This window comes from Halichoerus grypus, chromosome 1 (assembly GCF_964656455.1).
Source record: "Halichoerus grypus chromosome 1, mHalGry1.hap1.1, whole genome shotgun sequence".
Taxonomy (NCBI): domain Eukaryota; kingdom Metazoa; phylum Chordata; class Mammalia; order Carnivora; family Phocidae; genus Halichoerus; species Halichoerus grypus.
This window is the reverse complement of record NC_135712.1, coordinates 161,122,261-161,137,649: the sequence shown is the minus strand read 5'-3', so window position 1 is coordinate 161,137,649 and position 15,389 is coordinate 161,122,261. Positions and strand designations below refer to the sequence as shown.

The window sequence follows — 15,389 nt, the reverse complement described above, 5'->3', positions numbered from 1 at the left end:
ATACTCCCCACTGGCCCCGCTCCTCCAGCTCACCCCCCACAGTGACTCACCCCAGGGCGGAGGCAGAGGGGAGCAGCACTAAGGACAAGGCCGGCATTTCTGAGCACCTGCTGGGCATGAGGCACTGTGCTAAGGACTTCACGTACACGACCTCATTTAACCCCCAAGCAGCGCTGTGAGCCATTTTCAGTAATAACTCTTTAGGCTGCAGGAAACAGAAAACCCAAGTCCAGGGGCGCCCGGGTGACTCAGTCGGTTAAGCATCTGCCTTCGGCTCAGGTCATGATCTCAGGGTCCTGGGATCAAGCCCCACATGGGGCTCCTTGCTCAGTGGGGAGTCTGTTTCTCCCTCTGCCCCTCCCCGCCTCTTGTGCTCTCTCTCAAATAAATAAATAAAATCTTTAAAAAAAAAAGAAAAGAAAAGAAAACCCAACTCCAAACAGCTTAAATCTGAAGGACACTGATGATCATGGATGAGAAGTCCAGGGGAAAACAGTTTCTTCGCAGCTCAGTGATGTCTGCAAGGATATAGTTCTTTTTTTTTTTTCTTTTAAGATTTATTTATTTGAGAGAGAGAGAGCGAGAGTGGTGGTGAAGGGCAGAGGGAGAGGGAGAGAATCTTAAGCAGACTCCCTGCTGAGCTCAGAGCCCAATGCAGGGCTCAATCTTAGGACCCTAAGGTCATGACCTCATGAGCCAAAATCAAGAGTCAGAGGCTTAACCAACTGAGCCACCCAGGTGCCCATGCAAGGATACAGTTCTTCATCTTCCCACACTGTCTTCCTCAGTTTGTCATCTTGGCCTGTCAGCGAATGCCCCTCATGGTCACAATATAACTGCCATGGCCTCAGTTATCACTGCCACGTCCACAGACGGAAACATAACTTCCTCCTTGGACCTCCCTTTTCCCAGAGATCCTCCTGGAAGACTTCCCCTCCCCTCTCATTGGCCAGAAGCACATCACATGCCCATCCCTAAACTAATCCTTGGTAAAGGGAAGGAATCATCATGATCAGCACAGACCAATCAGATCTCTTCTCTAGAAGCACATGGCCACTCTATGCCTGAAAGAATAATTGAGGTTGTGTGTGCCATGAAGGCAGATGGGTGTGTCTGTTTGTGCAGTTGTGTTTGGTTTCTATGCAATTATAACAAATGACCACAAACTTAGTGGCTTAAAACAACACCCACTTATGATCTCACACTGTGTAGGCCAGAAGTCCAGGAAGGCTTGGCTTGGTTCTCCCTAGGCTCTCACAAGGCTGAAATCAAGGTGTCATTGGCCAGGTATAGAGGCTCCGGGGTGTGTTTCCAAACTCAGGCATTGGCAGAATTAGGTTCCTTTTGGTTGTAGGACTGAGATCCCCATTTCCTTGCTGGCTATCAGGCCCTGGGGTCACTCTCCACACTCCACTTCACGTGGCCCCATTCACCTTCCAGCCAGCAAGGACCCCAGTCCTTCTCATGCTTCAGATCTCCCTGACGACCTTTCTTGTGCCAGCCAAGAGAGCTCTGTTTTTATTTATTTTTATGTTTTTTAAGATTCTTTCTTTCTTTCTTTGAGAGAGAGACATAGAGAGCGTGAGCAGGAGGTGGGACAGAGGGAGAGGGAGAAGCTGAGAAGCTGAGCAAGGAGCCCGATGTGGGACTCGATCCCAGGACCCTGGGATCATGACCTGAGCCGAAGGCAGACGCTTGACTGAGCCACCCAGGCGTCCCTAGAGCTCTCTGTTTTTAAAGGGACTCATGTGACTAGGTGGGAACAATAACCCCCTTGAGATCAGCTGTACCATATAACATAACACCATCACCGGAGTGACACCTCCCCCCATTCACGAACTGCAGGAATTAGGGTGTGGAACTTTGAGTCATTCCTAGAAATTCTGTCCACCCTGCAGTAACCATGGTGTGCACCACAGTAAGACATTTTTTTTTTTTTGGAAAGAAAGGTAAAGTTTAGAAGGGTGACATGAGTTGCTCAAGGCCATACCAGCCAGGGGTCCATGTTGCAAACAACAGGAAATAACACCGGCTCACTGAAGCAGGAAGGGAATTCTTTGGGAGGGTGTCGGGTCAGCACAGTCAATGGGCAGGTTGGAGGGCCAGACTCGGGCCAAAAGCAAGGCAGGGCAGACCCAGCCGGTCCGGGAGCAGGCTGCTGGGGTGCCCTCCTGCCACCCGCAGCTCATGCCCCATGCCATCAGATGCCACCAGTGAGCTCACATGAGCCTGCACCTTTGTGTGAACATGCATCCCACAGACCGTCAGCCGCCCACCCCCTTAGCGTATCAGCTATAAACAACATCCCTCCCTCCTGCTGATCCAGACAGGCGTACTGCACTCTGCTCAGTGTGGCTTTCTGGCCCCTGCCAGATGGTTGCTTCGCTCCATATCCTCATTCAGTGCTCTTAGCAAATCCAGAAGGGGCTGGCTGGCTGGCCTTAGGAGCAAAGGTGAGACCTCAGTCCACCACACTGATTAAACATGTTTTCCCTGGATGAAATTCTATCCACTGGGGGCAAAAGTTAGTTAAATCAGGGGTTCGCAAACTATGGCCCGTGGGCCAAATCTAGCCCTAGGCCTATTTTTGTATCTGATAGAAACTATGATTTTAACCTTTTAAAATGGTTGGGAAAGGGGTGCCTGGGTGGCTCAGTCGGTTAAGCGGCTGCCTTCGGCTCAGGTCATAATCCCAGGGTCCTGGGATCGAGCCCCACATCGGGCTCCCTGCTCAGCAAAGAGCCTGCTTCTCCCTTTCCCTCTGCCTGCCGCTCTGTCTACTTGTGCTGTCTCTCTGTCAAATAAATAAATTAAAAAAAAAAAAAAACTTAAAAAAAAAAATGGTTGGGAAAACTCAAAAAGGAACAATATTCCTGACACAGAAGAATTTCATGAACTTCAAATTTCAGTACCCGTAAATCAAGTTCTATTGGAACACAGCCACGTTCATTCCTCTCTGTGTTATCTGTAGCTGCTTTCGCACCAGAAAAGCAGCACTGAGTCATTGCAACGGTGACCACATGGGCTGCTAAGCCCGAAATATTCACTACGTGGCCCTCTTTGGGAAAAGTTTGCCGGCCCCTGTGTGAAATGATAATGTGCTGGTCATTGGTGAACATTTATTCTGACATTTGGAAACTTATGTATCCTGAGTGAGAGGCTTGGGTTGGAGCAGGGGTAGGAATGGATTTTTCCCCCTTTTCTTCCCCTTTCCCTATCTGAGCTATAGACAACCATTCTCGTGTGAGTTCTGTGTATCTTCTTGTTGCTGTGTCCTTGCAAAATGTGTGGTTTCGTGTCTGTGTTCTCTTTCCATAATGGCACTGCACTCTATGCTCACTCTGTTTCTTGCATTCTTCGCTCGGCGCCGCATGTTTCGGGGGCACTGGTTATGTGCACGTCTGTCCCCTGCTTCTCCTTCTGGTGAGTTTCCCACCCAATCCCAGAGGCGGACACCCACCCAACCCCGGAGCGGCCTCCCAGCTCCTGCATCTGCACATGACACTGAGGAGCATCCTCCACCATGCCACCTTGCAGATGGGTGTGGAAACTTCCCCCAGAAAATATACTCCGGGGAGGAATTGCTGGGTTGTGGGAGGCTTAGACAGAATTTAGCCAAGATACACCAGCTGGCTCCCATGTCTTCTTTGATGTAATGCAATTCACCAAATGCTTTGGACCTTGTGATTTTGCTTTTGAGTTTTGATTTGAGCTGTCCCCCACCCCTAGGTTTCAAGGCTATTCATCCTGCTGTATGTTCTATTTTAATTCTGCCCTTCACATTTAGTTCTTTATTGAGGATCCACCCCTTCAGGTGGTATAGATGGGGACCCAGCTCAAGTTTTCTCTTTTTTTTTTTTTTTTTAAAGGTTTTATTTATTCATTTATTTGAGAGAGTGAGAGAGAGAGAGCACATGAGAGGGGGGAAGGTCAGAGGGAGAAGCAGACTCCCTGCCGAGCAGGGAGCCCGATGCGGGACTCGATCCCGGGACTCCAGGATCATGACCTGAGCCAAAGGCAGTCGCTTAACCAACTGAGCCACCCAGGCGCCCTCAAGTTTTCTCTTAAGTAGAGAGGGATGCACTGGGATTATGGCAGGAACCTCACTCGTGATATATTTTGTGTTCATGCTACAGCAGCGTCAAGTTCTAGGTTCAGATCATTGCAACTTAGGCAGAATTGTCACTGCACCAACATAAATAGTGAATTGAATAGGTGGCTTACAAGTGAGAATTACAGTTCCAGACAAAATGACTATGAACTATTACTTCCCCTTTTAACATAATCTCAGAGCTGTCCAACAGAACTTTCTGTGATGATGGAAATGGCCTAATTCTGCACTGTCCAATATGGTAGCTGTAAGCCCCACGTGGCTACTGAGCACTTGATACGTGGCTAGCATGGCTGAGGAAACGAATCTTTAGTTTTATTTCACTACAATGAATTTAAATTTCAGTAGCTCAGTGTGACTAGTGGCTGTCATATTCAACGGCACAGATCAGATTAAGAAACTGTGGGACTATCCCTGCACTCAAGCATTTATCTGAGGTTTTTGGAAAACAAAATGACTAGAGAAGGAGGCAGTTGTGAACAGAGGATGGGAACTAACAAGAGTTGTGTGCCCACCGTGTGCCAGGCACATGAATCCTTCACTTAGCCCCAACTCTCGTCCATGAGCGGGGGCGATGTCCCCATTTAAAAGCTGGGGAGGTTGAGTCTCAGTGAGGGGAAGGGACTTGATGAGGGCACCCCTTGATTGAGAGGCTGGCCCAGGAGTAAACAGGTACAAGCCAATCCCCAAGCCTGGTGGCTCTCTGAGCCCAGAGGCCACGTGGGGAGGGGACAAGGATGGCTGCAGGCCAGTGGGCACTGGCAGTACAGACCCTGGGTGCTTCCCCAGGGCATGGGCGTGGCCCAGGTGGCTGACCCGGCAGCTTCAAAGTCCAAATCCATCGGCTGGGCACCTCACAGTCCTCCCCCCACCCACCCCCCGAGGCAGCCTAAAGCTAGGTTTGGGTGGAGGCTGCCTTAGCCAGTGGGACATGAAGCTAGAGCAGAGGATCAGGGACAGCGTCTACAACAGGGCATGTCTCTGGAAGCAACATCTCCCCCAGGGACGTTCTGGGAACTTTTGTGGAGGGAGTGTTTGTCTCAATGACTAGGGGGACAATGTTCCTGACACTTGGGATACAAGCCTCTCCACAGGTCCTGTGTAACCCAGGATTGCCCTGTACCCCCCCCCCAACTTCCAGATGTCCCTGTACATTCATTGTGTGAAAAACTTGCTTTCACTACAATGATCTAAGACTAGAATCTAACTCTGCTTTACCTATAAAGTATAATTTTTTGCATAGTTTTAATGTATAATGGATTTTCCAAGAATGCAATGCTGTGTGAGTAATGGGAAGGTTATACTTTGTTTGGAATTTTCCAAGAGTTGCTCATCATTTCAGAGTCACATCATAGATGCTGACAACACTTAACCAGCTGATAAGGAATGCCTGTGTCCACTGACGTTCATTATGCTGTGTCCCAGGGAGTCTACATATCTATCCATCTATCCACCCATCCATTCGCCTATCTATCCATCTATCCATCTGAATATATTTTCTTAGCCCTTATTTCAAAATGTCAAATACAGGAAAAGAATGTCAACAATATGCGATTGAATATTACCTTACTAGTCTCAAATTCAAACTTGGCCATTTTAACAACAACAACAACAAAAGCAGAAACAGACCCATAAATACAGAGGACAAACTGATAGTTGCCAGAGGGGAGGGGTGGGGGATGGGCAAAATGGGTGAAGGGGAGTGGGAGATACAGGCTTCCAGTTATGGAATGAGTGAGTCAAGCGGATGAATGGCACAGCATAGGGAATATAGTCAGTGGTACTGTGATAGGGTTGTATGGTGACAGACGGGAGCTACACTGTGGCTGAGCGAGCGTAATGTATAATCACCATGTTGGACACCTGAAACTAATATAACACTGCGTGTCAGTTATACTTCAATTTAAAAAAAAATCTTAGCCATTATAAGTAGGTTTAAGCATCTAAAAATATCATTATGTCTGAATATTTACATATTGAAATATATATCATAAAATTCCTTTTTCCTTTAGATCACTGTTAGAGCATCACATTAATTGTTTCAAAATATTTGTGAAGATTGGGTATATTATTTGTCCAGCTCATTTTGGGATCACACAGGGACATTCCAAAATATCCACTATAAAAAGAGGGTGCCCATACTTAGAGTTGGGGGTCCTCTCCAGTGGGGAGCAAAATGAGTGGCGGAGGTGGTAAGAGTGTAGCTCTCGAAGCACCCGGAGCTCACTGTGTGCTGGTGTCTGAGGGTTTGCCAAGCTGCAGACATTCTCCTAGGGTCTGTGTCATTTTTTGCCGTATCTGCATAGCACCTGTATTATTATTATTTGATTAACATTTTTCCTTAAATCATCTTACTCTTTTTACTTAAATAAATTTATTTAAAAGAATGGAATATCGGGGCACCTGGGTGGCTCAGTTGGTTAAACGTCTCCCTTTGGCTCAGGTCGTGATCTCAGAATCCTGGGATTGAGCCCCATGTCCAGCTCCCTGCTCAGTGGGGAGCCTGCTTCTCCCTCTCCCTCTCTCTCAAATAAATAAATCCAATCTTTAAAAAATAAAAAATAAAAATAAAAGAAGGGTATATCACTGTCATACAGGTAAAACTAAAACTGTTTGGTGTGCTTGCTAATTGTTTTTTAATATGTGTTAAAAATAAATGCTTAGCTGTTTTAAAACACGCACATGCACCTGTTCATCTGAGCGCCATCTCAAATGGCCTTGGATGCTGGTGAAGGCAGGAGCTCCCCATGGTTAGAAGACATATTGAAATATATATTATAAAACTCTGTTGTGAAATAAGGGCTAAGAAAATGTATTCAGGGCGCCTGGGTGGCTCAGTTGGTTAAGCGACTGCCTTCAGCTCAGGTCGTGATCCTGGAGTCCCGGGATCGAGTCCCACATCGGGCTCCCTGCTCAGCAGGGGGTCTGCTTCTCCCTCTGACCCTCTTCCCTCTTGTGCTCTCTGTCTCTCATTCTCTCTCAAATAAATAAATAAAAAAAAAAAAAAAAGAAAGAAAATGTATTCAGATGGATGGACGGATGGCCAGCTGGCCGGCTGGCTGGCTAGGTGAATGGATGGGCAGGTAGATGGATAGGTAGACATGCAGACCCACTGGGACACAGCATAATGAAGGCCAGTGGACACGGGCATTCCTTATCAGCTGGCTATTTTGTTTCATCTTTATGGGACCCAAGACCCCTCTGTGTTTACTGATGAGTGAGTGCGGGAATGAAATGAAGGCTTGCCGGGGGGGGGGTCACACTGCAAAGCCACAGTCCTGTGGGGCGCAACCCAGATTTGGCCACTCCCCAGAACCCTCTCCGCGTCACAGATCCCAAGAAGGGGGGGTCTGTCTGTTGGAGACCCGGAAGCCAAGGGCCAGGAGCTCAGAACTGGAGGAAGGGAGGAAGAGCAACATCTGGCCTTTGTCAGATTGTGTAAGCCGCTGGGCTGGTGGCCAGATGTGGTCATCAGCCTCTGACAGGAGGGAGACATTAGAGGTTCACCCCAGGCTCCGGGCAGTGCACAGATGTGACCAGCTGGAGACAACGCCCGACCGCACACAAGGACTCAGGCCTGTCTGGGCAGCCTCCAGGGCCCACCTTTCTCCCCAGAACTGCCTGGAGCTGAGAGGGAGGTCCTGCTCCAATGCCTGCTGAGTGACAGGCACCTCTGCAGTCCCAGGAGTCCCCCCTCCCCCCAATTCCTCCATGGCTCCCAAAGGAGAGTTGCACAGAGGTGCAGGAAGGCTCACAGGCCAGGGAGACATGGAGCAAGGATGCTGGGCCTTCTCAGTCCTGGTTTGGAACTGGCAATTCTTCCCATTTTAAGGAAGAAAGAACAGCCTCAGGGTTGGGAGCAGACAGAAAAGAAGGCCTTGCGAGAAATGACTCACTTTGTTTTGTTGTTTTATGTATTTCTCTGGTTACTTTCTATGTATGACAAGATACTGTCTTTTCACTACTGATAATAATGTTTCCTATTAAAGGAAATCTGTATTAGTAAGCAATAGGGTCGGTGACCAAAAATGTCTGCAGTTTAGGAAACTCTATATCATCCTCCCACTTTGAGGGTCCGCCCCTCAGTGAGGTGAGCAGGGAGGTTAGCCCCTGATCCACAGGAAAAGCTGAGGGGAGCTGGGAAGCTTTGGAGCTGAGACGCCACCGGGATCTTGTGGCTTCAAAGTGAATGCTCTTCTCTCTGTCCTTTCGGGAACAATCTAAGAGTAGAAGGTGTTGGGGGAACCTGGGATCCCCATCCAGAGCCTGACCTGACCTTCTTCTTCCTCACCCCCACTACTGCCAATGGTTTCATTCATTGATTCATTCAACCAACTTTTACTGGGCCCCTCTGTCCCTGCGCTGTATGCCCAGAGGAAATCCCAGTCTGATGAGGGACACAGATCCTAACAGGATACCTGGGAGCATGTGAGCTCTGGGAGTCCAATCAAGAGACAGCGGAGTTCTGAGAGGAAGTGGCATTTGCATTGGAGAGGGGAGAGCAAAGGGCCAGTAGGATTTTCCAGACAGAGCTTGCTAGACAGGGGGCGCACATTGAAGATGGAGGAATCTGTGTGATCTTGGGCAAATTACTCTGTTCTCTGCACCTCAGTTTCCTCATCTGTAAAATGGCAGCAAGAAGAATCGTTCCTTCTTAGAGTTGCTGGGGAGGGTAGGTGAGTTAGCACAAAAATACTCAGAACAGTACAGTGTCTGGCACACAGTAAGGCCATTTAGGTGTTAGCTGTGCTTGTCATGTGCGAAGGCCCCAAGGGTGACACACAGGAGGTTCAGGGGGTCTGGCTGTGCTGTGCCCAGTGGTCATCACCAGCGACGAGGCTGGAGGGTTGGGTCAGTTCTTGGAGAAGGTTGTGTTAGGACATTGGAGTTCTTTCGAATGGCCACCGAGAGCATTTTGAAGGGAAGAGAGACAGGGTCAGAGCTCACCTCCGCTCCCTTTGGCAGTACAGAGGGGACTGGGGGTGGGAAGGGAGCAGAGGGACTTCTCTCCCCCCACAGGGCCCTCCTGAGCAAAATGTGTTCTTTCTTCCTTGGGATCTTTGCTTTGCAACTTCAGAAACTCTTCCATGGAGGGGCTAGAATATCAGGGGATCTGGACTTTTCTGGTTGGCCCTGGGAAGCCACAGAGGGCTTTGGAGCAGGGTCAGAGCTGTCTTCCAAAAATGACCATGACAGCAAGTGCTGATGGCCCAGGAGTGGGGGGAGAGGAGAGATGTAACATGATGCAGCGTCAGCTCTGTGACCTTGGGGCTGGCGTTTTTAAGGAGGCTGGACCTGCAGGTCACGAGGGGCCATAGCACCCAGATCATTCAGCAAGGCCACAGGTGACCCCCTGCCCTGTCCCCAGGCAGTTCCATCTCCTCCCCAGAGCCAACCTCAGGGACCCATTCTTATGGGAAACCCTACTTAAACCACTGGGCCACATGGTCCAGTCCTAGGGTGGATGGCTGTCAGATTTCTAGGCCCAGAAAATCCTTTTCTCTTTTTCTTTTTTAAAAAGATTTTTATTTCTAAGTAATCTCTACATCCAACATGGGGCTCAAACTCACAAACCCAAGATCGAGAGTCACATGCTCCACTGACTAAGCCAGCCAGGCAGCCCTTACGCCCAGAAATTCTAACAAAGCCTTTCACAAACCAGGATACTCACTACTGAAGTGACAGATTTGCAGCCACTCAATCAAGAAACATTATAAAAACATGTCCTATCAGATCAAACCATTTTAAATTGCCCTTTTGCAGGTCAAAAGCAGCAAAACCCAGTAATTCCATATGGTTCAACCTAATACCTGCAAAGCTCCACTGGCTTCCACCATCTGTAATATGTGGGATTTTCCAAGGCCTGGTGACATAAGGGATGGGGCAAGAGAACAAGGTCAGGCTTTGGAAGGATGGACTTAGGTCCAGATCCCTGCTGGCCCCCAACCACCTCTGTGACTTAACCTTTTCTTCCTCTGAGAGATAACAGTCTCATAAATCCAGGGGATGAGCAGTACCCAAAATAGCACACATAAGGCCCAGCCCAAAGTTGGGGTGCCCAGTCAGGGTCTGTTCAGCCCTTTCTGATCTGCTGTAAGTCCTCTTCTCTAGCCCTGCTGGCCCCCATCTGTCCCCAAACACACCGGCTGCCTTTCCTCCTCCACTCAAGCCTCTTTCATTCTACTCAACCCCAAGTCCCCAAGTCCTCTAGGACATCTTCCCTGCTCTGCAGACCCAGCGCCCTCCTTGTCTATGTGAGGGTCTGGCCCTGAGTCCAGTGGGTGTGGCCCTGAAGAGTGAAGGCTCTGGGCTCCCTGTCACCCAGAGGTCCCCTGAGGGCAGGGGCTGCACTCCTTCTCCCCTCCTCCTCCTTCCCACTTCTGTCCTCACCTGCACAAACCCAGGCAAGGGAGTGGCCACAAAATAGCATGATACGACGGCCCTTTGCTGAGCAGCCTCCCTGCAGCACCCCTGGCCTGGGCACTGAGTGAAGGGTCAGACTCTCCGTCCTCAGGTATGACCTCCGCTTTGGATGGCGCTTTTCACTGAGGGGAAGCAGGAGAAGCAGACAGAGAAAGACAAGGACACTACGAGGCATCTGCAATGCCCGTGGGGCATCCAGGTGGAGATGCCAAGGCAGCAGTTAAGCCGGGTAAGGTTGTCAGAAAACTGGATCCCAGAGGCCAGAGCTGGAGATACATTTAGAAGTCATCAGTGCTAAAGGCCACAGCACTGGCTGAGACCCTTTATAGAGTGAATGGATATAAAGAAGTTCTCAGGTGGAGGCTGAGGGCACGCAGCCAGCATAGAGGGATAGGGAGGAGGAGCAACTGGCAAAGTAGACAGGGCGACGTGCCAGGGAGGGAGGAGCTGTCTCCTGGAAGCCACGGGAAGGAAGTGACCAGGTGAGGGAGTCATGCAGAGTTCATTGCTTTCTGTGTAGTAGTGTTCATGAAATGTGCTCTATGAAGTGTGCACTATGCAGTGTGCACTGTGAATGTGCCCTGTGAAATGTACACTGTGAAGGGTGCCCTGTGAAGGGTGTGTGTGAAGCGTGCACTATGAAATGTGCCCTGTGAAGTGTGCACATTGAAATGTGCCCTGTTAGTGTGCACTATGAAATGTGCCCTGTGAAGTGTACACTGTGAAGTGTGCCCTGTGAAGTGTGCCTGTGAAGTGTGCCCTGTGAAGTGTGTGTGAAGTGTGTGCTATGAAATGGGCCCTGTTAGTGTGCACTATGAAATGTGCCCTGTGAAATGTGCACTGTGAAGTGTGCCCTGTGAAGTGTGTGTGTGAAGTGTACATTATGAAGTTTGCCCTGTGAAATGTGCCCTGTGAAATGTGCCCTGTGAAGTGTGCCCTGTGAAGTGTGCACTGTGAAGCGTGCCTGTGAAGTGTGCCCTGTGAAGTGTGCCCTGTGAAGTGTGCCTGAGAAGTGTACCTTGTGAAGTGTGCCCGGTGAAGTGTGCCCTGTGAAGTGTGCCCTGTGAAGTGTGCCTGTGAAGTGTGCCCTGTGAAGTGTGCCTGTGAAGTGTACCCTGTGAAGTGTGCCCTGTGAAGTGTACCCTGTGAAGTGTACCCTGTGAAGTGTGCCTGTGAAGTGTGCCCTGTGAAGTGTGCCTGTGAAGTGTGCCCTGTAAAGTGTGCCCTGTGAAATGTAGTCTTCATGTCACCGGCCAAACGAGACGAGCACTGAGAAGCAGCCACTGGGTCTAGCAGCTCAGCAGTGACGGGTGACGAGCTGAGATTGGAACAGCAGAGGCAGCCCCTCAAGAAGCTCTGCTCTACGGTAGACAGAGAAAGGGCTGGAAGCTGGGGGCAGCCATATGGTGGGGAGGGTTATTTTGTTTGGTTGGTTTTGGGTTTTTGTATTAAGGTGGAGGTATTACAGCACATTTATGTGATTATGTGAATGATCCTACAGATTGAATCAGCAGGGTAATGACGGACTCAGTTAAATACCAGTTACCAGATATGAGTAGCACGCCCTCGGTCTCCCGAGGGAAACTCTGTTTCTCCGCAGCCACATTTTATTTGTTGGAAAATTCCAAAGTGTGTCCTCATCTGTCCCACTCTCCACACTCTTCTCAGTGGCTTCCTCTTCCTGACTTCATTGCATGTGACCTGTAGTCACCTAATGAGAACGGCAGCTGGGCTGGGTCATTGCAGCCCTTGTCTTCCAAGCTTCCCTCCCACCTGGCAGGGTCACTGAGGTGTGGGCCTGGAGCCAGTGGCCTGAGCGGGTATCCCAGCTCCTCCAGACCTGAGTTGTGCAGCTTGAACAGGTTGCTCGGGCTCTCTGTGCTTCCACTTCCTCATCTGCAAGACGTGGGGAATGGCAGTACCTACCTACCTCGTTGTTGCGAGGAAAATGTTTAAAGCACGGAGAACAGTGCCTGGAACCTACTGCGCGCTCTGTGAAAGATTTAGTTGTTGTTAATGCAGAAGGTTGCACTTGGAGCAGGGCGTCTAAGACTCCAGTGGCTGTGGGGCTGCGGGAAGTGTAGGGACCAGGGTGCCAGAGCGAGCCTATGCTGGAAAACTTCTAAATAAGGGCTATCCCCTCCATCTCATTTTGCTTGTTGAAGCCCTTAAATAATTTAGTGGGAGGTGGGGGAAGCAACATCTCATAGTGGGAAGATGTAGATATTGTCGAGTTCAACCTCCAACTCTATTCAAAATTCCAGCCATTGGGGTGCCTGGGTGGCTCAGTCGGTTAAGCGTCTGCCTTCGGCTCAGGTCATGATCCCAGGGTCCTGGGATCGAGCCCCACATGAGGCTGAGCAGGGAGCCTGCTTCTCCCTCTGCCTGCCACTCCCCCTGCCTGTGCTCACTCACTCTCTCTCCTTCTGATAAATAAATAAAATCTTTAAAAAAAATTCAGGCCGTTGAAGTCCTGACCTCCTTACATACCTCCTCTGCCATGAAGCTCATTACCTCACAAGACAGCCCATTCCATTCTTGGTCAGCAATCCCTGTGAGAAAGTTTTCTCTCACAGTGAGCTAAAACTGCCTCCTTATGATTCTCCAAGTCTCACCTTTGCTTCCCCCTCATCCTGATCAAGCACCACTCTCTGGGGCCATATAAAGGCTACTTGCCTCCACCCTGGAGTCTTCAAACAGTGGCCCTTGTGTCTTTTCTTCTTCAGGCTGTGGCCCAAGCCTTTGGAAACCTCACATGGTTTCACGCTTAAACAAGAATACCCACCCATGGGGTTTTCACATTGCCGGCTACCAAACCATATCTCCATTCTCAGCTTGCATTCGAGGAGCTTGAACGCAAGACTTAATCAGTCAGAGTTACTGGCTCAGAAGACACAAAAGTTCAGGGTTAGCCCTGGCTTCAGGCAGAGCCTGATCCAGCAACTCAAATAATGTTATCAAGGACCTCGTTTCTATTGTCATCTTTAGGCTCTATCTGTAGTCCCCTGCATCTCTAAGCGGTCCCCTGGGAGTCACCAATGGCTGTCACAGCTCCCCACCTCATCCTCACACCTCACTACGCAGGGAGCAAGCGGGTGGGTGCATCTCATTGGCTACCTGTGCAGGCCTCAGTGAATCACGGTGGCCAGGGGCGGGATCATGCTAATTAGTGTGGGGAGGGGCCATGTGCCCCGCCCTCCTCTGAGACGATGCGCTGCTTTTCGTAGGGGTAGGTGAGCAGGTGAAGTACCTGGGTGGCAGTTGGGGGCGCTGTTACCCATGGGGAAGGGAGGTGCTGGGTGGCCACAGGTGGCCGATGCCCCCACCGAGTGCAGCCCCGCAGATCCCCTCTTGCTCGGCTCAGCAGTCTTTGGGACACTGAATCCACCTGACAAACCCTGCTAGGACCCTCTGTAGTGCCTCGTCCCCGTGTCCCAATCTCTCTGGAACAGCAACTTGGTTTCCCTGACATGCATGCGGCCAACACCGCTCCCGGCCAAGGTGGCTCCTCTGAATACTCACAGAGGCCTGATCAAGAGAAGCCAAGCAGAGACGGGAGGACCTCCGAGGTCATTGGCTCCAGTGGCCCACCTGCAAAATGGGGGCCAAGTCCCACTCTCAGTTCCTCATTGGCAAGGCTGGGGTTGGAACCAAGGACCCTGTCTCATCCACCGTGTTGTATGGCTTCTACCTTTACAGTAGTCTGTGTGGGCGAAGACTGGCCGGTGACTCCAAATAGCGACTCCTGAACTGAGCAGAAGGGTCCTTGTTTTCCAGTAATATTTGGTCCTGGGAAATCCACTGAAATGAATCTGCATAAAATAGGACCAAAGAGAGTGACATGTGTCAGATTTGGTTGAGGCTTTAACTTGAAAAATAAAACCAAAATGTATGAAAGTGAGTTTATTGTACTATTTAGTTAATAAATCCAGGTGATGTTTTCAACTACTCATTCCTTTTTTTTAATTGTAAAATTTATACATAACATAAAAGTTACTATTTTAGCCATTTTTTAGTGTGCAGTTCAGGGGCACTAAGCACATTCACACTGTTGTGCAACCAGCCCCACCATCCATCCACAGAAACTTTTCATCTTCCCAAACTGAAATTCTGTCCCCAGTAAACACTAACTCCCCCCTCCCTCCTCCCCCAGCCCCTGGCGGCCACTGTCCTACTATCTCCAGGACTTTGACTGCTCTAGAGACCTCATACAGTGTTCGTCCTTTTGTGACTGGTTTATGTCACTGAGCATAATGTCCTCAAGTTTCATCCATATTGTAGTGTGTGTCAGAATTTTCTCCCTTTTTAAGGCTGGATAATATTCCATCATTTGTAGAGACCACACTTTATCCATTCATCCATCAATGGACACTTGGGTTGCTTGTACCTTTTGGCTCTTGTGAATAATGCTGCTTGAGTCTCTGCTTTCAAATCTTTTGGGTATATACCCAGAGGCATTTTGCCGGACCACATGGTAATTTTCATTTTCATTTTTCACTCATTTTTAAAGTAATCTTCATGACTGCAGTACAGCGTACTTAGATATAGACTGTTTCTGGGTTGATTATATTCCTTTTGGAATAATTTTTTTCCAGCAAAACTGTATGAAAATACAATGGTGCGTCCTTAACTTCATGTTTTCTTATTTTTGCAGCTTAATCACGAGGAGGGTCCCTTTTGCAAAAATATTTGAGACTTTTGTTAGTTTCTCTAAGGGCTTTTCCTAGTCCTCCAAGTCCTCTTTTGGTGCTCCTGGCCCTTCCTAATCCTGTTGGTTTTGTCTTATTCAGTCGTAGACTGGTCCAACTCCGCCACATCCCCACACTCAGTGGTTCTGCTGTCATCCCACTGTTCT

The 15,389-nt window shown here is 49.3% G+C and overlaps 1 protein-coding gene across 2 annotated transcripts in view; it reads left to right on the top strand.

The window, feature by feature from the left end:
• The window catches only part of EFCC1 (EF-hand and coiled-coil domain containing 1), a 42,498-nt gene that overhangs the window by 16,621 nt on the left and 10,488 nt on the right, over positions 1-15,389 (top strand). The gene's annotated exons all lie outside the window — the stretch shown is intronic.